At 51.8% G+C, this 21,233-nt stretch overlaps 1 protein-coding gene across 3 annotated transcripts in view; it reads right to left on the bottom strand.

The window, feature by feature from the left end:
• Positions 1–10,441, bottom strand: part of CTIF (cap binding complex dependent translation initiation factor) — a 253,727-nt gene extending 243,286 nt beyond the window's left edge. For 2 of the 3 annotated variants that reach the window (XM_045849927.1, XM_045849930.1), the window contains exon 1: positions 7,832–7,996. The gene's annotated coding sequence lies outside the window, so the exon portion shown is untranslated. Of the gene's footprint in view, positions 1–7,831; positions 7,997–10,282 lie in introns of those variants that run through there. The other variant, XM_045849928.1, reaches the window with a different exon arrangement.
• Positions 10,442–21,233: the final 10,792 nt, after the last annotated feature.

Below are 21,233 nucleotides of genomic sequence, written 5' to 3'. Positions count from 1 at the left end.
CCACTGTAAATGCAGGCCAAGACTGACAGTCTCCCGCCCCGCGCCCCACTCTTACGCACCAGCAGTGGACTGAGGTCTAGTCCGTCCTTTCTCCACGCGTGCAAACCTTGGCAGAGGCCCGCCCCAGGCAGAGCTCTCCGTCCCAACCCCTGGGCTCACCCCTATCAGGGGTATGATATCCTATGATATCCTATGCTATCAGGACCCAGCCCCCCTTGGTTCTGAGACCTGTAACCACCCCTCACAACCCCCACCCCCAGGACCGGCCTGGCCTGTGCACAAGCCTCCTGCCCACACTCACTTTTGAGTCCCCTGGTTTTTCCTTACATCTTATGAGTCCAGCTCTTCTTTGAATGGATGCTAGTTATATTGTATACAGCATTTCTAGGTACCTGGTAGTTGGAAGGTTTTCAAGATTTTTACTCCGCTGTGGTACTAAAAATACTCTAATTTGGTGTTGGGATCCCCTCTTTGGACTTGTTCCTGGGAGCCTTCCCCGTCTGACCTCCCACCCCAAACAACGGACTGGCCACATCCCTGCAGATCCACAGACATAGCCTGAACACCTGCTGGGTGCCAGGCGCTATCTTAGGCCCCCAAGGATTCAAAACGGAAAAGACTGAAGCTCTGCCCAAAACACACCAGTGCTATAAAAACGCAGTACGGCTGGAAGAGAAGTATCCATTCCACTATTTAATCTGCAGTCTGCTCTTTGCCCAGGCTGTTACAGCTTTTTAGTGGCTGTACATATTCACATCCTATCTCCCAACTGGACTACCGGCTCCACACCTTCCCCGCCCTGCACTCCTGCCTCCAGGGCCTGGGCCGGCGCCCCGCTCACCACGGACGGACATGCAAAATGAGTGGGCCCGTCCCCTAACTCACTCTCATGCTTCCAGTGGGAGCTCACTCTTGGCTGTTGCTGGATTCTGCCAGCTGGGCCTCCAGCATGACACAGCATCCCTGCCTGGCTTCCCTGATGACAGCGGCATGAGGCGTGACAAAGAATTTTCCGACAATGAGAGGAAGAGGTCTCCTCTTACTGTGTCCGACATCCCCACCAGGGTCCCTCAGCAGCAGACTTGCCCCCAGTCCCGGGCCTGGGGCTCCCACCCCCGACGCTTCCTCAGGCTTCTACCCTATGCATGATGTTGTCTGTGAGAATAGCAGCAATTCAAATTCAGTGCATCTGACATTGAACTCCCCACAGTCCTCCTTGCCACCCTAACCTGAGCTGACCTGCTCCAAGGCCCAGAAGGTCTCACCTGGGTAAGGGCTGCCATCCACCAGATCAGTGGGGCCAGAAACATGGGAGTCACTGGGTCTCCTCCCTCATCCCCCGTGAGCTAAGCAATCACTACAGACTTACTCTCTAAAAAATGTTTAATATATAACCTTCCCCCACCCCCATCCACATTGCCCTGGTTGCAGGCCTCGGCCCCTGTGACCTAGATGCCCTAGGGAGCCTGCCATGTCCTCGTCAGCCCTGCAGCTGCCCAGCTCCCAGTCACGTTCCCTTCTGCCCCAGGGCGCATGCCTCCACCCCGCTTAAAGCCCAGTCCTCCCTGCTCTGCCTGCAGGCTGAAAGTCAAGGTCCTCAGCCAGGCTCATCACTCCTCAGATCGGAGCCTCCGCTGCCTCTCTGCCCTCGACCGCACTGCTCCTGCCCCCCCCCCCCATAGTCAGGCAGCCTCGGCCTCCACACCTTTGCACATACTGTTCCTACCCCTGAATGCCCTTCTCCTAGCTCCTCTCCTGACCCATTCTTTTTCATCCATTCAGATGCAGCTCCTGCATTATCTCCCTTAGGAAGCCCTCCATGATCTTGAGGCTAGGCCATGCTGCTCTAAGGCCCTGGGAACTTCCTCTACTGCTGCAGTTACTGCACCATGCTGACTTTAACCACTTGCACTCACCACACCACACTGGAGTTGATTGTTTAAGTGTCCGTCTCTCTGGCCAGACACTGGGCTCCTTGAAGGGGCAGGGGGAGGGTGGTGCCTGTCGCCGCTGTAGCCCCAGGTTCTAGCACAGAATCAGGCACAGGCACAGAGCCCGAACACTATTAAGAAGCTCCTTCTAACTATAGGATGATCCACTGAACCTCCTTAGTCTACTCCACTTCCGGTCCAAACACCCACAATGCCATGGCCCCAGATGGAAACCTCCTCCAGGATGGCCACCACCCCAGACCTGTTCCCAAACTCACCTCTTCCAGGAAGTCATCCCACACTGGCCCCAGATCACTGCTATGGTGACTGCCTCCGATCCGTCATCCAACCCACCCCTGAGTAAATTAGCATTTGGCTTTGGCTTCACAGCTGTTTATGAGCCAACAGTGGACGTACAGAAGTTCCAAATAGCCTGAGGCCCTCTACTCACAAAACCGTAAGGGTGATGTGACATGGTGGACCCCCTCTGCCCTGGGCCGTGGATTTGAAGTCTGAAGACCAGGGTTCCGATCCCTGCTCTACTGCTTACTTGTGGCTCGGGAGGGTCACTAACCACCGAGGCTCGCTCAGTTTCCTCATCTGCAAAACGGGAACAATGACAACAGCCTCACAGGCCTATTACAAAAAGCAGATGAGACCGGTTGTGTGAAACGCTTTGCAAAGCATAAAGCCAAACCAAGTGTAAGGTATTACCAGAGTCTCCGATGCCAACCAGCCCCCTACCCAACTCCATGACCCCCAGCACCGGTAGTTTCTGTTCTCAGATGAGCCAGGTGAAAATCAAATGGAACCCGTGGGTCCTCTTCCCAGGAAAATGCATGCACACAGCCGCTTTGCAAACACTGTCAGGAGGTTTCTGGGGACCTTGCCATGGGGAGGAAAAGCAAAAGGCCAAATTCAAGAGTGCTAGAAGGCCCCAAGGCCCACTGCCCCTCCCAGATTCCTGGACGATGAAAGATGAAAAGATTCCTGGAAAGATGAAAAGATAGGAGAGGTAGGGCCAGGTCAGTCTCCAAGGAAAGCAGTCTCAATACTATGAGGTGAATTCCAGAGCCTTTGCCAGAACCAGAGGAGAGGTGAGAAGAAGATATAGAATTCTCACTCTTTGGGGAGTGAGAACCCCACTTTCCCCCCCAAAAGTACCATGGTACAGAGAAAGAAGATTGGACGAGGCATCAACATCCAAGATTTCTTGTCCCACTCTGCCAAGGGTTCCTGGCCAAATTTGCATTAAGTCATTTCGTCCCTCTGGGCCTCGGGGTCCTCATCTGGAGATGTGCTCATCAGCAAGGCCTTCCCGGCTCTGGGTGCCTGGGATCTGAGGATGGCTGTGCTCCCACCCTGTTCTGAACCGCAGCTCTGGCCTGGGTTACATCCAGAAATAAGAAGCAGATGTCGATAGTCAGCAGGGTGGTAGTCAGGGAGGAGGCCACTATCACAGCATGGCTCTGAGTTAAACGGTGTGCAGGATGAGGCGGGGGGCAGAGGAGCGAAGCCTGCGTGTGAGCCACTGAGCGCAGGTGACCAGCGAGTCAGCAGTGAGGCCCAGAGGTAGAGGATCCCTCAAAAGAACATCAAAAGGGGCTGCCACATTGCTGGGCAAGCGATGCAGAAATACCATCATGTTTGGAGAATTCCCCAAAACTGCAATTTGCCCGTCTGTTTGTGCCTCCTGTTCTCTCTGCGGGCCCAGGATTCTCTCTCCACCCTAACCGCCGCCTCCTTTGGGATCTGAGCTGCAAACAACAGAACCTTTAAAACAAAGGCAGTGGACCCCGCAACTGAGAAGAAATTACAGGACAGTGCCGGGGCCCCAGAAGTGAGCTTGGGAATGAACAGATGAAAAGCAGACCCATACTAAACCAGCGACACAGACCTGGGAGACAGACACCAAGCTCAGGCAGAGCCTGTGTGAGACGCTGACCAAAGCCACGGCCTATCGCAGGGGACAGCAGCCTACTGCAGCCCAGCACAGCCCAGCAGTGCGGGGGCAGGACCACGGAGAACAACCTGTGAGCTCCTCACTGCTCGCAAAGCAAGCTGTTGGGTAGCTTCAGGGTCTTTTCCCACCAGCTGCTTAACTTCTACAGGAGGACACACAGGACCTCTGGACCCCCCTGGGAGGTTCCAAACCGTCTGAACTCCAGGAAAACAAGGGATATTAGGCCTGTCTTCCTCTGTTCCTTGCTTCTACAGTTGCTCTAGGATAGAACGGGCATTTTGAATCCCTTGCAACCAACCTATTTGAAAGTGATGAAGTCCCGGGGTGAGTGCTCTAAAATATTAATGAGTTGTTCTTTCCTACAGGGTCTGAATCACCCGTTTTGTTGCATTGTAACTTAACTGTTTCTGCTATATTATCTTTGTGTACCCAAAACAAAGTAGCATGTCTCGAGTAAGGTAGGTGCTCGATATAAACATGTGTTGGACTTAAACATTTATCTCCATAGTCAGAATATATTTTTGGCAGGCAGGGGCCATATATTAAATTTTCTTTGTATACATTTCAAGCTATACAAACAGGTAGGTGTCCAGTATGTATTTGGGAATGAATGGTTGATTAGTTGGCAGAACCTAATTATCTTTCTTCAGACTGTGTCTGAGATCCTTCGTGAACTCGAACTCTGAGAAACACACACATGCACGAAGGAGCTCTTTGGTCTTTGGGGGGCTTCCCCACACCCCTGGAGATGGAGGGGACAGGGAGTACAACCTGAGATGGTGTCTCAGGGGTCTACACTCTAGGTCGGACAGTTCTGAAACCAGGAAGTACAGCATAACCCTGGGATCCAGTAAGAACTCCGCTAACACACCGGTATGAACACAGGCATGTATTACATAAACATGTGTGCCATATGCAGGTAGTACATGCAGGCATGATTCTGGAATACACTGGGTACACCCAAACTGACAACCAACAATAGCGTATTTTCAGATGAGTGGTAATAACAGCAACACAGACTTCCCATTCTTTAGTGGCAACTGTCATTAGGACTGGTAGCATATCAAAAGTGTTTTGACAAAGAGTAATTAGCGACATCAATTTACCCCCTTTCTCAGTTTCAGGACCTCCTGGTGTACCAAGACCCACTCTGGCGGGGGTGGGGGGAGGGCGGGGAACTGGCCACTGTTTCAACCAAAAGCCATAGGCTGAGAAGACAATTGCAAAGAGGGGAAGTAGCCCTTCTCCCACTGAGAGTCATGGCACTTCTAGGGCCTCAATGTGCTCATCTGTAAAATGGGGCTAATACCCCCTACCTCATGGGACTCCCTGAATAAATGCAATGGTACGAGGGCTGGGGGGCACCACCCCGCAAAGTCATACAAACCTATTATTATACTAGCAATCTGTTAATCACTGGGGACACTGTGCCCCGGAAGGCAGCACGAAATTACTGCGTTCAAGCACGCACAATCCAGGACGCACACTTGACACAGCAGATGCGGTGATCTGTGTCTAAATCGAATCCTGCTTCTAATACTCAAAGGGAGTTTCCTCAGGCAACCTGAGTGCATCCTGCGAGGGACTGGAATCTTCTCAGGTTTGTTGGGTGCATTCTGTTCTCCTGTCACTGAGTTTTCTTGAAAGCCAGGCCATTTCCCCTCGAGGTCTGAGCATGCTCACAATCGGGATTCCTAAGGTTTTCTGCACAGGCGGACGCTGGGCCGGAGGGCCCGCGGCTGGACAGCCTGCGGCCTCTCCCGCCCACTGGGCGGCCCCTTCCTCTCTCTCCTAGCTCCGCGGCAGCGGGCAGCAGTGCTCGAGCTGTGTCACTTTCGTCCGCCAGAGCCTCCAGCCGGTCGAGGACCTGGCAGCTCCAGTGGCTGCTTCCTTAGCACTCGGAACCTAGCCCGGGAGATAATTCCCCGGGCTCTCAAATCGAGCGGGCGGGGTCAGCAAAGGCATGCGCCCGGGCATCCGGCAGCAGCAGCAGCGAGGGCGGCGGCGGCAGCGAGTGCGGCAGCGCTGCAGACCAGCCTTTGGCCCACACTGCCTGCAGGACGAAGAATAGAGTGGGGGGCGCAGGGCACACTGATTTCCGCCAGGGTCTGTAAAGGTAGCCATGGCGAGCGTGGACAGGCGCACCCACAGGGCGCCTCGGTGCAAGGATCAATCCGAGCGTGTCGGGGTGGGAGACATGCGCGCGTTGGAGGCTTCTCCAGCCAGACCAGCCCCCCTTCCCTCGCACCGCCTAGTAGTCGGCCAGTCTGCCGGGTCTGGGGGCATTAGAGACGCGGAGGTAGAGACTGTGGGTCTCCTGCTATATAGCCGGCCGGGTACTCCCTTACAAACCCGGTGCACACTCAACCCCAGGGTCTACACCGGACCCAAAGACCCACCAACCCTACCTCCAAATAACCGGGTCACGCGCACGTGCGCGCGCCAGAGGACACAGTACTACGAGTCCAACTGGGACCACCAGGGGGCTGGCGGGACCTATCTCCACAGAGATCAGGGTCCTCGCGCGTCCCCACTACGCCGCAGTCTGCGGTCCCCGCCCCACACTCACGCTGGAGCGGTGTGTACACACACAAACAGCTGGGCGGGGGAGGCAACGCCTCACTCTCGGGGGTGGGGACGCACACCGCGCCGCCAGCCACCCCTCCTCCCCTTTACACACCGCGCCCCCATTCTGCTCACGGCTGCCCCCCAACCCCGGCCCTGCAAACTCCACGAAACCAAACAGCCAACGGCGCCCAGGTGGACCCCCGCTTGTCTTTTAACGCCAAGAGAGAGACATACTCGGTCCCTGGGACACCTCCTCCAGACGCACCCTGGCTCCCACCAGCGGCCCTCGGGAGCCCCAGACCTCCGCAGCACGCCGAGCCACCGCCCCCTGCCAAGCCTCCCCCAAGACGGGCGTCCAGAACAAGTCGCCTGCTCTTCGTCCTGAAAAACCCGAGCCGGAGCCCACCCCGTGGCCGCTGGAGTCACTATGCCGAGAGCCTGGATTTTCAGAGCCTGTCAACTTAACCCCCACTCCGCCGGGCGGACCTATTCCTCGGGCCCAGTCACACCGCGGCGACAGTAATAATAATGTTCACAAAGCCAATAGAATCACCACCGCGGGGCATATCCAAAGCCGGAACCTCAATGGATCCCCCGACTCGGTTTTCTCCTCTGCTCCCATCCTTCGTGCCCCGCGGCCCGCGGGTTCACCGGGGACAGAGGGAGGGGGACACACTGACTGTCTAGACGACAGCCATCCCCGCGCCCGCGGGGTCGGGCGCGCACACACTCGAACACGGCCGCTGCCACAGACACAATCAGTCACCAGAGGAGGGAGGGGCGGCGTGGAGACACTCTTTCGGGGACCCTCCTGCAGCCGCGAGGGCAGCAGCCTCCGGCTGGGAGCGGCCACCCGGAGCCGTGCTCCTACCTCGGCGGGGCACGACCAGAACAGCTGCAAGTTTGGCTGCTACTAAACCAACTGCTCGATGCAGCCAATGCGGGCTTTAAAACAAAAGGGAGAGGGATCACGCTCGCTCTCTTCCTCCCCCCGGGTCGGAACCCGGCACATGACAGCAGCTACCCCGCGCGGCTCCAACGCCAGCGGGGCTCCAGCCGTTCGCCCCTCGGTACCCCCTCCCCGCCGGAGCTGCAAGGCTACGGCTCCCCACGGGGCGGGGCACCCGGCAGGGAAGGGGCAAACCCCGGGAGCGGCGAGATCGTGGAGTGCGGTCCTCGACAGAGAAGGGGGGACAAGGATGAGCGCGGACGCCCGGCTGCCCCTGGCGCAGGGAGGAGCAAGGGACTAATTGTTTGGGGTGGTTTTTCCCGGATTTGCCCATAAGGACGCAGTCCTCCTCCCGGGTCCCCGAATCGAGCGGCAAGCTGAGGTGACTAAAAGAGAGGGGGCGGACAGGGGGATGCTCACCTCGGGGTTCCTCCGGCCGCCGCTGCGAGTCCGAGTCGGGGGTGGGGGAAGGGGGCAGGGAAGGGGAAGGGAGGGAGGAGGCTCCCGAGAGCCGACTCCTGCTGCGAGTTCCGCGCGTCCCGGCTGCGGAGGGGTTCGGGCGCCCCAGCGCACAAACCCAGCCAAGAAGGAAGGGAGGGAGGGAGGGAGGGAGGGGAGCGAGGGAGGGAGGGGCGGGTGGAGGGGAGGGAATAGAGGAAGGGAAAAAAATATATCCCTGCTCTGACACAGGGACAGAGAATGTAGGAGAGTGACGTCCAGGCCCCGCCCTCCCCTCCGGCCACGTGCAACGACTTGAAAGGAAAGAGGGCGGCGGGGAGCCTGCTGGGTAATGTAGTTCGCCTTTCTTTCCCGGGATGGCGGGCCCTGGAGAGCCCGGTGCGACGGGCTAGCTGGGGATGCCGCCACAGCCTCTGAGATATCCCAGTACAGCGACGCCGAATCGTGCGCCCAGCGCCCCTAGACCCCAGGGGGCCCTGGATGCGGACCTCTGCTTTGGGAAAACTGAGGGCTTAAGCGCGCTCCAGGCATGCGAGGAAACGTTTGGTTTTCGGGGCAGGAATGCTTTATGGATGAGGACTTTGGCGCTTAAAGTGCAAAGTCTGCCCTAATGGCAGATAGAAGGGAGCTTTGTGTGTGTGTTGGCCGGCCCAAGTGGCGTTATTAATGCTGAATTAAATGCTACCGTCTGTTATTGAGATGTATATGTTATAATTAACATTTGAGCATCTCTGTGGCAGGGACGGGATGTTGTAATTAGATATACACTTTGTTACCAATTAATTTTCCATTGGCCATGCTGTGGGCTGGGACGGGAACATGGTGGCTGGGAGAATTCAATACAGTGGGAAATTCGGTAATCACTTAACCAAATCACCAATGTTTTCTGAGTACCTACTAGGTGCCCGGCATTGATTGAACTTGGCACAGAGAGGCATTCAGGAGAAATGTACTATACTGTACACCACAGGTGGCAAATGCAAGGCCCGTGGGCCGCATCTGGCCCTCCGCCTTGTTTTATCCAGCTGGCACCTTGTTTCTACCCCACTGCCAGAGAGCTCCTTGCCCCTAGTTAAGGAGAAGTTACGGTCATACAGTCCTAAAATTACATTCGGCCCTTTGAAGGCAATCGCCAGGCTGATGTGGCTGCCTGTGAAAATGAGTTTGACACCCCTGCTGTACACCCCCCAAGGAAAGGGATTAAAAACCCATCAGGGGAACTGTGCGATGTACTATAACTGCCATAGAAATCCACTTATTAATTCGAAGAGCATTTGGTGAGCACTTTCTACAGACAGGACATGCCTGGGAATGCCAAGGCAAGTTGCACCCTCAGTCCCTGCCCTCAAACTCGAAGTCTAGTGTGAGGATTGTAAAGTCAATGCAGGTATAGGGGATACGTTGACACTTAACACAGGCAGACGCAGAAAGAGCTAGGGAACTCTCAGGTGGACAGCCAACAGGATGGAGGGTGGATGGAGGTGGGAGAGGGTCAGGGAAGGCTTCCCGGAGGAGGTATTTTAACAAAGGCAAAGGAAGTGACAGGCATCTGACAAAGGCCGCAGGGTACAGATGAGAGGGAAGACAACAAATTCTGAAAGTCCCAGCAAGTTGGCAGGGCAGAAGGGACAGACTGATGGGAAGTGGGGGTGGAGGGTGAGTCTAGAGGGCAGAAGGAGCCTGGGACAGCTTCTCACTGGAGACAGGGCTCAAGTGGGCCCTGAAGAATGGGTGGGATTTCATTTTGTGTGCAGAGCTTGCGTTCCCGTCTTGAGGCTCAGCGTGAGCCGAACCTTGGACAGAAAGCAAAGCAGAGCCCAGCACGGTACAGTGTACTTTATAGTTAGAGAGAGCTGAGGTTAGTCAGTCCACTTTGGTCACTTTAAAGCCAGGTGAATTCAGGAGTGTTACATGACTTCTCTGAGGCTACGTTACCCTCAAAAGGGAGCAGAAACAACTGTATCATAAAGTTGTTATAGAGGATTAATGAGACGTGGAATAGCCTGGCCGTTAGTAAACAACAACAGAAGAGAATCCGGTTCCGTTCTATAGAGCAGTTCATTTGATTCTTGTACCGAAGGGCATGCAGGCGTGTCTCCCCCTCCCTTTTAGAGGGCGGCTGCTGCCTCCCACAGTTAGGCATTCATAAGAGGCAAAGTGGGTACTGGCAGCCAGTTGTCTGGGTGCCAGGTCCAGTCTCCCCACCCCCCAACCCCCCCTCCCCAAACATGGCCAAAGGACCATGTGTAAGCACACCTGACTCCTCCCCCTTCTTCGCTTTTCAGAATCTGCTCATTGGCTCGGCAGTGTGTTATTTTTATGCTTTAAGATCTGAGTATTTCTTGGGTTTACAAAACACAAAATACTAATAGCACTGGAGACTATCCACCCAGCAGACTGCCGTTTACCTACCTTTGTTGTCAACGCTGTCTGCACATTTCTGAGAGGCTCGCCACCAGCAAGGAAACAAGAATGGAATTGTCTGGGCCCGGGTGTTGCTTTTACTTTAAATCACACCCCAGAGGTGAGAACAGGATCCATCCCAGAGGTGATGAGAGGTTGAGCTACGTGCAGAATGCAAAACATCCGCGGAGAGGACACACCTCTGTTTGGGGCGTGCCCGAAGCAGGAGGGAGAGCCTGACTCCTGGGTTTGCATCCCACGAGGGACGTTCCTGGATCTGTGACCTTGGGAAGTTTACCTACCCTCCACAAGGGTGACCTTGGGCAGCTCAGTCAACAACCTTCCTTGGCTTTGTGAGAACCCGCAGCAATAATGTATTTAAACTGGATCTGACACGCAGCAAATACTTAGTGATGATGGATTCCTTTCTTGGGCCCAGGGTCTTTCTGGGTCAGAAGCATGATCCCTGGATTTTCCTTTCTGTGGGGTCAGGCCCGCAGGGCTGGTGCTGCAGGGAGGAGGACTCCTCTTCACGTGTGATGGAGGTTAGGTTTGTCTTCAAGGAAGCTTCACCCGGTTCCAGTGGCGCAGCTCTGAGCCCTCACCGGCTGACAGTGGTTATGCTCTTCCTCTCCCCACCTTGACACCCAAGGCCCTCCGATAGGTGTCCCCACTGAAGGCATGTCCCGGGCTCCCACGCTGCTTCTCCCTGCCAATGAAAACTTGCCTCCTGCTTTCTGGGTCGTCAGAGCCTGGCTCTCTGCTTTTCCTCTAACCTACTACCTTCATTGACGTATGATAAGATAGTCTTTTCCTTTTCTCCTCCAATGCCCAGCTGTTTGTATTCTTACCTAGAGCTCTCAGAAACGGCCTCTCAAGATTGGGATTCCAGCTGGAATGGGGGTCTTTGAGAGGAAGGCTCTGCCAGTCCTTGGGAGACTTCAGACCCAAGTCTCCCAGTGTGGGAAGCCTGGCACTTACTTGGTCCCTCATCTAATGTCCTTCGGTCCCGGCTCTGTAGTTGACCTTAGGCACCACCTGCAGGCTCAGGTCAGAGCTGCTGCTGGGGGCAGGGTCAATGAACTGACCCTGGCATTGGTTTAACTGGGGCAGGTTTCAGGAGCCAAAAGCTGCTTTGTCTAATTTGTCACCACATAGCCTAAAAATTAAAAGCCAGAATGTTTCTCTCTGTTTTAAGCAGTTGCTTTTCCTAACCCATACTTCCCTAAGATGTTTGCAAGAAGAAATGTTTCTCCTTCCTCCTGCCAGCCTTTCCTCCATCAACCAACACAATTATTGTGGGCCGGCGGGGAGCCCGCCTGGGGGCTGGGGGAGACGCTCCCTGCCTTCGGGAGCGGACTAGGCTAGGCTGGCACTCGTGAGATAACAGGAGGACTGATGAAGTGCTGCACTGTGTAGAGGCAATTTGCTTCCTAGAAGGCTGGAATGGGCAGAGAAGGCTTCTGGGAGGAAAGTGGCACGGGATCCATTTACAACGTCCCACAGGGAGGAGGTCAGCAGTGGCCCAGCGCTGGCCTGGGAGGCTTTGCAGAAGTAGTGTCTTTAGGTGGACGCTAGAAAGTGGGTCCACCGGGCATCGGTTTGGTGGCCACTGACCCCGCAAAGGGAAGGAAGTTACTGGTCTAGTGTCTACACTGTTACTGGGGTGTTGGTCTGGAGAGATAACGCCCTGATAGAACCAGGTTAAATTTCACCCAAGTCTCATCTCAGCTTCCACTACACAACTCCCAAGACCGACGCCTGACAGGCAGATGGAAAGTGATCCTCTAGGGTTGAAGCTGGTGGTGGAGGAAGGGACATCAACAGAGAGCAATGGGCTTGAGAAAGCGAAAGCTAAGTAGGAATAAACCAACAAACAGTATGGGGAGCATGCTATGCATAAGGTGTTGCCATACACCCTGGGGAACTAAGTGTGTGGAACCCAGTTTCAGGTCCTACCTGACCCGACCCCGCTGTGCGACATTTCCATTCTTTGGGGCTCCGTTGTCACACCTGTTAGATGGGAGGGCTGGACTCTACAATCTCTAAAATTATTTCCCAACCTGAAGTGCTCCCTTCAAGAAGTTTACAATTCAGCTAGCCAAAGAAGCTATAAAGCTAAGTAGCCAAAAAGTATGCTTTAAAAACTCTTTAATTCCAGCAGAATAGAAAGGGTGTATAATATTCCTTAAACAATGACCCCGAAGTCCATGAGGGAACAGAAGACAAACAGACCTTGTCTTGCAAGATTCAAGAACAGTAAGTGTCCCTGGCCGGTGTGGCTCAGTTGGTTGGAGTGTCGTCCCTTGACTGAGAGATTGCAGGTTCGATTCCCAGTCAGGCACACACCTAGGTGCAGGTCCTATCCCTGGCTTCTGGTCCATGTGCGAACGGCCTCCAGTCTGGATGCATATGATCCTCCGCTCAGGCACAGACGGGACGAACCCAATCAATGCTTTTCTCTAGCATCAATGTTTCCCTTTCTCCCTTCCTCTATCTCTTCCTCTCTCTCTAAAAGCAAGAGAAAAAAAAGTCCTCAGGTGAGGATTAAAAAAATATGTGAAGAACAGTGAGTGAAGCCCATGAGTAGACAGGCATTCTTCAAGTGCCTGGGAGTTCAAGGTCAGACCTTACTGCTCAGTGGTATGAGCACCTCATCCACAGATGGCCTTCTCCATGATGAGGACCTGGGCAAAGATACACCCCCACATCTCTGCAAGAGACAAGTGTCATTGTCCAGCTACACCCTAGAAAAACTGTGCCACCCTCAGCCAGGGAGGGGTAGCCAAGCTTACTGGACCAGATGTCCTTGAATCAAGGACACCAGGCCATTGGCTAGGCTTGGACTTACGTGGCCCTGGCTCTAGCAGATGAACTGAGCCAATCAGGTTCTCTTTTGCAAGAATCTACAAGAAAAGGCTGAGAGACCTGTGCTCATTGGTGACCATGCCTTGGGCTGGTGGAAGAAGAAGGGACTTGTGGCCTTGGTGGGTCAGGTGCAAGATGAATAGGCAGAGCAGTGGGGGGTGGAGGGGGAAAGACAAGGGGAGGGAAAGGGAGAAGAACCCGGAGTAGTCTCAGTTCCTAACTTTCCAATTCTCAGTCACAAGGTGCTCTTAGATTCCTGATATCTCTGTGTCCTCACATTAACTCTTTAACTTGTGCTAGCTGGAGTGCATTTCTGGTCTTGGTGATGCAGAGACTCACATCTAGAACAGCGTAAAGAGAGGAAGTGCAGAGAGAGGATTTGCGGCCATTCTGATCCCTGATCCTGAAGACGCACTTCCCTTCTCTATTCTAGGTGTCTCCCTTTTCAACTAGCTTATAGTTCCTGTCTCCTCAATTTTATTCTGAGATGGCAGCACGATTCGGTCCTGAACCTTCCACAGCCTCTACATCCCTTCCTCAGAGAACAATAGCTAATACACTAACTGAGCAATTACCAGTTTTTTAGGCAACAAGAAAAACACCTTCTGTGCTTTGTGTCATTTAGTGGACCTAGCAGAAGCAGGTACTTCTACAGAAGGAACTAAGGCTAGGAGGAATGACATAACATGCCCGGGGCACACTGCCAGTGAGGAGGACACCCCCACCCCAAACATCAGGACCTACCTTCTCTAAGTCCCCTGCAGCATCTCTCCTCCAGCTGCGGGGAACACCCATTTTCCTCCCTGATGCTTTTACAATGAGGCTGCTTCCTTTGCAACTGGGACTTCAGAGATGTGTGTGCATTTGTTTGTATATATCTGATGCCCCAAATGATTCTGTGCCGTAGAAGAATGATCTTTATTCATATAGCTCATCAGTCAAAAATTGCTTGATCCAGTCCTGACTGGTGTGGCTCAGTGGGTTGGGCATCACTGGCAAACTGAAGCATCATCAGTTCGACTCCTGGTCCATGCACATGCCTGGGTGCAGGCCAGGTCCCCAGTTGGAGGTGTGCGAGAGGCAACCCATCAATGATTCTTTCACACACGATGTTTCTCTCCTTCTTTTCTCCCTCCCTTCCCCTTTCTCTAAAAATCAATAGATAAAATATTTTAAAAATATTTTGATCCATATCTATATGTTTTTCATGTATCTATATATTAATTATATTTACCAAAACAGACATTTAAATGATGGCCTAAAGATGAAATAAGTCTTTTAAAATAATTTTTAAAATGTATGAGTTAATGGTTCAAAAGTTCTTTTGCTCTTTGAGAAATTTTTTTCTACAACATAAAAGTGACCATCGATAAATATCACAGTATTCTCTTCTGGTTCTCTAGTGGCTCATTTGGACAAACACACTGGGGCCCATGCACTACCCTGGATTCGGAATGTTTGTCACATTCCCCATGTGTTAATAATAAGGGGATTGCAAGAAATACTGAAGATGCAGTCAGCTAAATCTGAATAAGGTTCCATTCCTTCTTTGATGTATTTATTACCCTACTGGTTTTTATTTTTTGTAGTTTAAACAAGTGGTTTACTATGTGTAATTATGGTAGTTGAGATAGCATTGCTTATGCATTTTGGTATCCAGGTTTAGTTGCCTCATAAAATTAAAAACACACATTCTCTCTGTTATTAAAAAGTCTTTATAGGCACCATTGGAAAAATTACTTAAGTGACCTTTATTTTTTTTACCCTAGTGTTTTAAGCACATATAATGCATTTGCTCTAAGTTAGATAACGTGAATGACAAGCACACACAGAAATGTGCTGTAATCTAGGCTCGCAGTTTAGGTCAGAAGAAAAGACATACATTTTACAGCAGGTTTTTTTAAAGCTTTTATTTATTTTTTAGAGAAAGGGGAAGGGAAGGAGGAAGAGAAACATTGATCGGTTGCCTCTTGTTGCCTCTTGCACACCCCTAACTGGGGACCTGGCCTGCAACCCAGGCATGTGCCCTGACTGGGAATCGAACCAGTGACATTTTGGTTCACAGGCCAGCACTCCACCCACTGAGCTACACCAGCCAGCTCGATAGCAGGAGTTTATAAATGGGAATTAGCTTGTGTGGGGTGAACAAAGGGAGGAAGGAGGAGGCAGTAAGTCCATGAAAGTCTGTGCTGAGGAGCTGCCTTGAGCCCCAACTCAGGGGACACATGGACCAGGATGTGAATCTTGCTGGCACCCTTACAACCAGGTGACAGCCTCGGGCGGTGGTGAGCACTTTGGGCTTGTGTCCTCTACCAAGTGGGGAAATAAGAGTGTCTACCTCAGGGAGTTGCTGTGAGAATTGAAGGAGACCACGTGTGTGAAGCACTTACTGCATTGGAAAGACTCACTGAAGCTCAGCTTTTAGTTTTTGGTTATTATTGTTGTTTTTTGTTGTTACACTGGGGATAGGCTGTGCAGGACCGGGAATGAAAAGCTGACCAGCTCAAACTTTGCAGCCCAAAGGGGATGGTTAGATTTCATTTCTAGCAGTAATGCAGACACTGAGAGCAACCCCACTCCGACCCGAACTAGACCCCAGTGATCACCATAGGCCCTTCCTGCACAGCCACTGCGTGGGGCGGGGCGGTCAGCGGAGCCTGGGGGATGAGGCGCCGGCAGTCCTCCGGTGCCAGGGAGTTGACACTCTGTCCCCCTCTCACCCACGTGCAGGCGCAAACACATTCACCCCACCCCTTCTTCTGTCTTGACAATGCTGATTATCAAATTTGTTTATACTCTGCTCTTCTGAGAAAGAATTAGAAACAGCTTTTTAAAGTCTAAAGTATACCTAGTATCTGAGAATAGGAGTTTACACGAAAGACACTTCATGAGATGATTAACTCTTTTGCAAACGGAGCAACCATAGTTTCTTTAAATAGCAGCTCCTCTGGTGCATTCAACATGAGAGCTGACCGACAACATTTTGCTTCACTAGCAGCTCTTCTGCCATGTGTCAGCGGTATTCGTGTGTTCACAGCACTGACTGTTTTGATCAAGTTTGGTACTTGAATAAGATTTTATTTATTTTTCTAGAGAGGGGGAAGAGAGGGGAGAAAGAGAGGGAGAGAAACAGATTGGCTCCCTCTCACACAGCTGCATCTGGGGACCTGGCCCACAACCCAGGCGGCATGTGCCCTGCCTGGGAATGGAACTGGCGAATTTTCAGTCTGCAGGAGGGCACTCAATCCACTGAGCCACACCAGCCAGGGTGGTACTTGAATAAACTTTATAAGAAGCTCTGAATTTATTTTGTACTGTCTTAAACCAAAGTAGGGACTCTGCTGTATTTTTTTTTGATGAATTTCTGTAAAATCTGAGCCATGCAGAGTTAAGCAATTAAATTGATTCTGGTTTGGAGACTGTTTAGCTGCCATTTAGTCCGGGAAGCCTGCTTGGAGGAGGTGGAAGAGGAGGTTTTCAAAAACACAAGGAAAGATGCGATCTGGCTGGAGTCAAATGGGAGACCGTGCCAGGGGAAAGCAGCAGTGTGGGCAGATGTTGGGGCTGCTGTTCTCCCTCCAGGGCAGCAGCAGAGGCAGCCCGATGGCCTAACCTCAGAAGGGCCATGGAGGAGAGGGCAGCAGGCCCAGGCCAGTTCACCCGTCCCCCAGCCCAGAACACAAGTTCTGTCTGACACAGCGGTAAGAGGTTCTGTTCTGCATGCCTTAATCCAGGCCCTCTCACACACACCCTTCCAGTGCACCTGTTGTTGCCCTGTCAGCCTGGCGGTCACTAGAGGGCAACTGTAATTGGTAGAAAATGGTATTAATTTAGTCACATTTTTTTTTCCTCTAGAAGGAGTTTTAGTCTTAGGCTACTTAAAATACTCAGATGTAATTTTTGTGCCTGAGCGGACTCATAATCGCCTTGTAATTTAATTACTAAGCCAACACCAGTGAACTCTTCTGCTCTCAGTTGAGCTGTAATTTTCACATACCAGTTTCTCGGGTGGGGCTTAGCTCTAGAAACGGTAGTTATCTAGACACAGGTCTTAACCTAGGCTGTGCTGGGTGAAGCCCGTCGGCTGTGGGATTAGCTCTAGAGATGCTGTGAAATGTGAGCACCCTGTGAGTGGCCCACCCACCTGTCAGCTGTGGCGGATGTTCATTTCCACCAGAGCACATCCCAGCTTGTCCTTGTGGTCACTAGTCTGTTCCCTACAGTCTCCTTCTACCTGGTATGTTTGATTTCCTCAGCAGAGAGAGAGGGAAGGGAAGGGAAGGGGAGGGGAGGGGAGGGAAGGGCAGGAGAGAAGAGATTTATTATAGGAATGGGCTCACACAAATATGGCCAAGAAGTCCCAGCATGTGCAATCCACAAACTGGAGAACCAAGCAATCCAGTGGTGTAATCCAGTCCCAGTCAGAGTCTTGAGAACCACAAGCACCAATGTTCAAGGCCACGATAAAGTGGATGTCTCAGCTCTAGCAGAGAGATTTGAATTTGCCCTTCCCCTGGCCTTTTTGTTCTAGTGGAGCCCTCAGCAGATTGGATGACAGCGCCCCCTACTGATTGAAGAATCAAGAATATTGGTTCTTCAATATTCTTCATCAATATTGATGAAGAATCGGATTTACTCAGTCTACCAATTCAAATCCTACTACCTGGGCATCTCTTAGGCCAGCCACGTTGGCACATAAAATTAACCATCATAACACTCTATGTTGGTTATCTCATTTCTCACACTAATTCTATCATTCCCATTTTACAGATGAAGAAACTGAGGCCCAGAGAGTTTATATGATTGGCGATTTGCCCAAAGTCATGAAACCAACTAATCACTATGTACCACTGAAGAAGGCTACGGGATTTCTCCACACAGAACAAGGCTTGCTTATGAATGGACAGGAAAGCCTCTAGTAATGCAGTTATTTTCTTATGTTTCTAAAATCTGGTGCCTTTCCTGGTGATGATGACAACAGAAAACAGTAGAGACAATAATGACAATGATGTTCAAGAACAAAAAAGGAATCAAATATAACCAAATGTTCAGCTATAATCTCCATATGTAAAAAACATCAATATTTGAACATTTTATTTCATAGAGAACTACATTTGGCTGTGATTATTCATATAAAGGAATTACTACTTTAGAGAAGGCTTCACTGAATTATCCTCTTCTGATGAGGTTCTCCCATTCATTTAAAATAGGAATTAATTTATAACGATGCGATGAATATATAGCTCCCCCAAACCCATCTGTCGCACAGCACGAAGCCCAGTCAGGCTGCTGAAGTGACTGTGACCACGGGGTGATGAGAGTGGGGGTGTCTGCTCACCTCAGCACTGAGCGTCCCAACTACACAAGGATTTGTAGGCTCAACTGTCAAACCACTATTATCAATCTTGGTGAAAATTATGAAGTGCCAGAGAAATGCCAAAGAACTGAACAAAACCGTTTCACGTCCTCACTACTGTTAAACCTCCTTTTGCCTCACCCTGTATGTGCCATACTTGTTACATGCATGATTTCATTTCATCTTCACAAGATCCCTATGAGGTAGGAATTGTTCCTGTTTTATAAAGGAGGAAACCAGGCCTTGGAGATGTTATATTCACTTGTCAGATTTCCAAGAGGTGGAGCCTGGGTTCGAGCCGAGCACTGTCCGCTGGCCCGAGGGGAATTCATAACCTCCTTTCTGTACCGCCTATGTGTGTCCTCACTCTTATCTGGGTATCCTCACTTCCAAGATGCAATGCATTAATACAACCAAAGTATATGACCTTGGTGCTTGAGCATTTCCTTATACGGCAGTGGGGGTGGCTGGCAGGCAGACGTAGCCCCGCCCCCTGCCTGAGACTATAAAAGAGCAATCTAGCACCAGCTGGCCCTCTGACTCTGTGAATTCCTCAGGCAGTGTCTTCTGTGCTGAGGTCTAGTGCCCAGGGCTGGTGGCTGCTGAGCTTCGGGCACAGGCAGCGAGTTCCCCTGAGGCACCAGGCGACTGAGGTTCCTCTGTCGGTCCTTTGCCCAGCTTGGTGTCAGTCGGAGGTGGTGATCCCTAGCAACAGGCTCTGTGAGCCATGCACCATGCCACGAGTCCTGCAGGCTTCTGCACTAACAGGGAATGACACTGCTCAGCGCGTGAACTGCAGTCTGAAGACCATCCCTGTCGGTTTCCCCTCATCCGTTAGGCACACGCTTCCGAGAGGAAGAAAGTGGCGGAAACCAAGGAGGTATGCATCCGTGCATTTTCACTCTGAGGCACTTGTGCTCAATACCACCAGGTGTGTGAGGGGAAAAAGGGAGGCAGCTTGTCTTGCTCCTTCCTGTCTTCTGCGTAATACTTCAGCGATGTTAGTCAGTTCCTCCCGCTTAGTAGGATGTTTCTTGCCCCTGGTGCTGTGTTCTGGCTCATGCAGTTTTCCTTGCCTGCAGTGTCATTCCAGCACCACTTCCGGTCTTTCTGTTTATCTTTCACTCACTTGTCACCCCCCAGGAAGTCTGCTTGAGTTCCTTGCTCTGGGCTCCATATCTCAAACTGCAATCGAAACGTCACTTCATAACGACCCTGTGTGGGTCTGCCTCCCTCACTAGTACAAACTTTAAAACAAGAAATTTGCTTTTTTCTCCTTTGTGTGCCCAGCATCTTGCACCATGTGGTTAAAGGTATGTAGGTGCTCCATTAGTAAGGATACTTCACTTTAATGTAGCAGTTACCATGTGCCAGGTAGCATGCTAAGAGCATGATAAGCATTATGTCACTTAACTGTCACAACTCAAGGGCTGGAGCACTAATATTAATTCCATTTTACAGATACGGCACGTGAGGCTTGGAAAGATTAAATTATTTGCACAAAGTAATCCAGGGAGGAAGTGCTGGGCCAGGGACTGAAACTCCAAGCACAGAACTCCATCCTCTTAAACACTGCAGAATGCTCCCTCCTCCAAACCTGTGGATTCTAAGACTAAATGTTTTCCTTGAGCTCTGTGTGCATTGTCAGAACTTCAGTGTTGCTGGCGGTGAGAAAAACGGGGTGAAATACAGCCCAGAGATTCAAACTGGGACACAAGGGAATGTCTTATCTCTTGATCTCTGTTAATAATTTCATAAATATTTATTGCGTTGGACTTAAGTGTGAGCTCGGCACTGTGTGGATAGCTGTGGGGAAACAAACGAAGACAGAGCAGTGGATGGTGTGTTTCCGGCCCAGAGGGCTTGCTAATGTGGCGGGGAGACACAGTGACAGAGCAGAACTGCCCAAGGCCAAGTCTGGCGAGCAGGGCTGGAGGGCTGGGGGTCGGAGAGGCAGGGAAAAGGCCCCAGTGGAAATGGTGGAGGAGGGTGGTCAGAAAGGGGACTGCGGAGCACAGAGCTGTCTTGAATGAGAGCAGGGCCTCCTTGCTTGGGTTTTCCCTTGAGTCAAAGCTCCCACAGAGTCGGCCTGGAAGGTGCCTCCATGCGATGCTGGATTGCTGCAACAACACTCTCCATCTTTGTTTCTATTGCTAAGAATAGAAGCTGGGGTTTTCTGGTTGGGCCAGAACAGGGAGAGAGGCTGCTCTCCAAGCCCCAAAGAGCTGCTTCTGTTGCCCCATGTCCCTATGACCTTCTGTGGTGTTCGGAGAAAGGCAGCTGTGTGAGTGTCCCCATAATGGAGTCTTAAGGGCTGCTGGCTTTTGAAAGCCCTCACCTCTCCATTCTCTCCCTGGGGAAGCCAGGGGATAATTGGGTATTATGTGCAGCCTCTAAGACACAGGGCCCTTTCAGCAGGACTGTCCCCTGGGAGTGGCTGTATTTGTGTCGACTGCAGTTTTCCCTGGGCAGGTGAAAGCAGCAGCCCATGCCCGGGGCTGCCTTAGCAGAGCTGGGAATCGTACCTGGGTTTGGGGACTGCGGTGACATTCATCGTGACACAAAGCTGGGAGCAGTGGAGGCTGCGACAATGACCACGGAATGTGATCTTAGGACTAAACCACTTTCTTCTTCCTCAGGTGGAGGCTGTGAAAAGAGCTTGTATGGTCGTCCATCAGCGCTGCCTTCTCCTCTCGTGCAAGGAGGCTAACTTGACCGTGGCTTCTCCCCTCCGGC

Source organism: Phyllostomus hastatus, unplaced genomic scaffold, assembly GCF_019186645.2.
Source record: "Phyllostomus hastatus isolate PE091 unplaced genomic scaffold, TTU_PhHast_1.1 phas_contig_80, whole genome shotgun sequence".
Classification (NCBI taxonomy): domain Eukaryota; kingdom Metazoa; phylum Chordata; class Mammalia; order Chiroptera; family Phyllostomidae; genus Phyllostomus; species Phyllostomus hastatus.
This window is presented reverse-complemented; position numbering and strand designations above follow the sequence as displayed.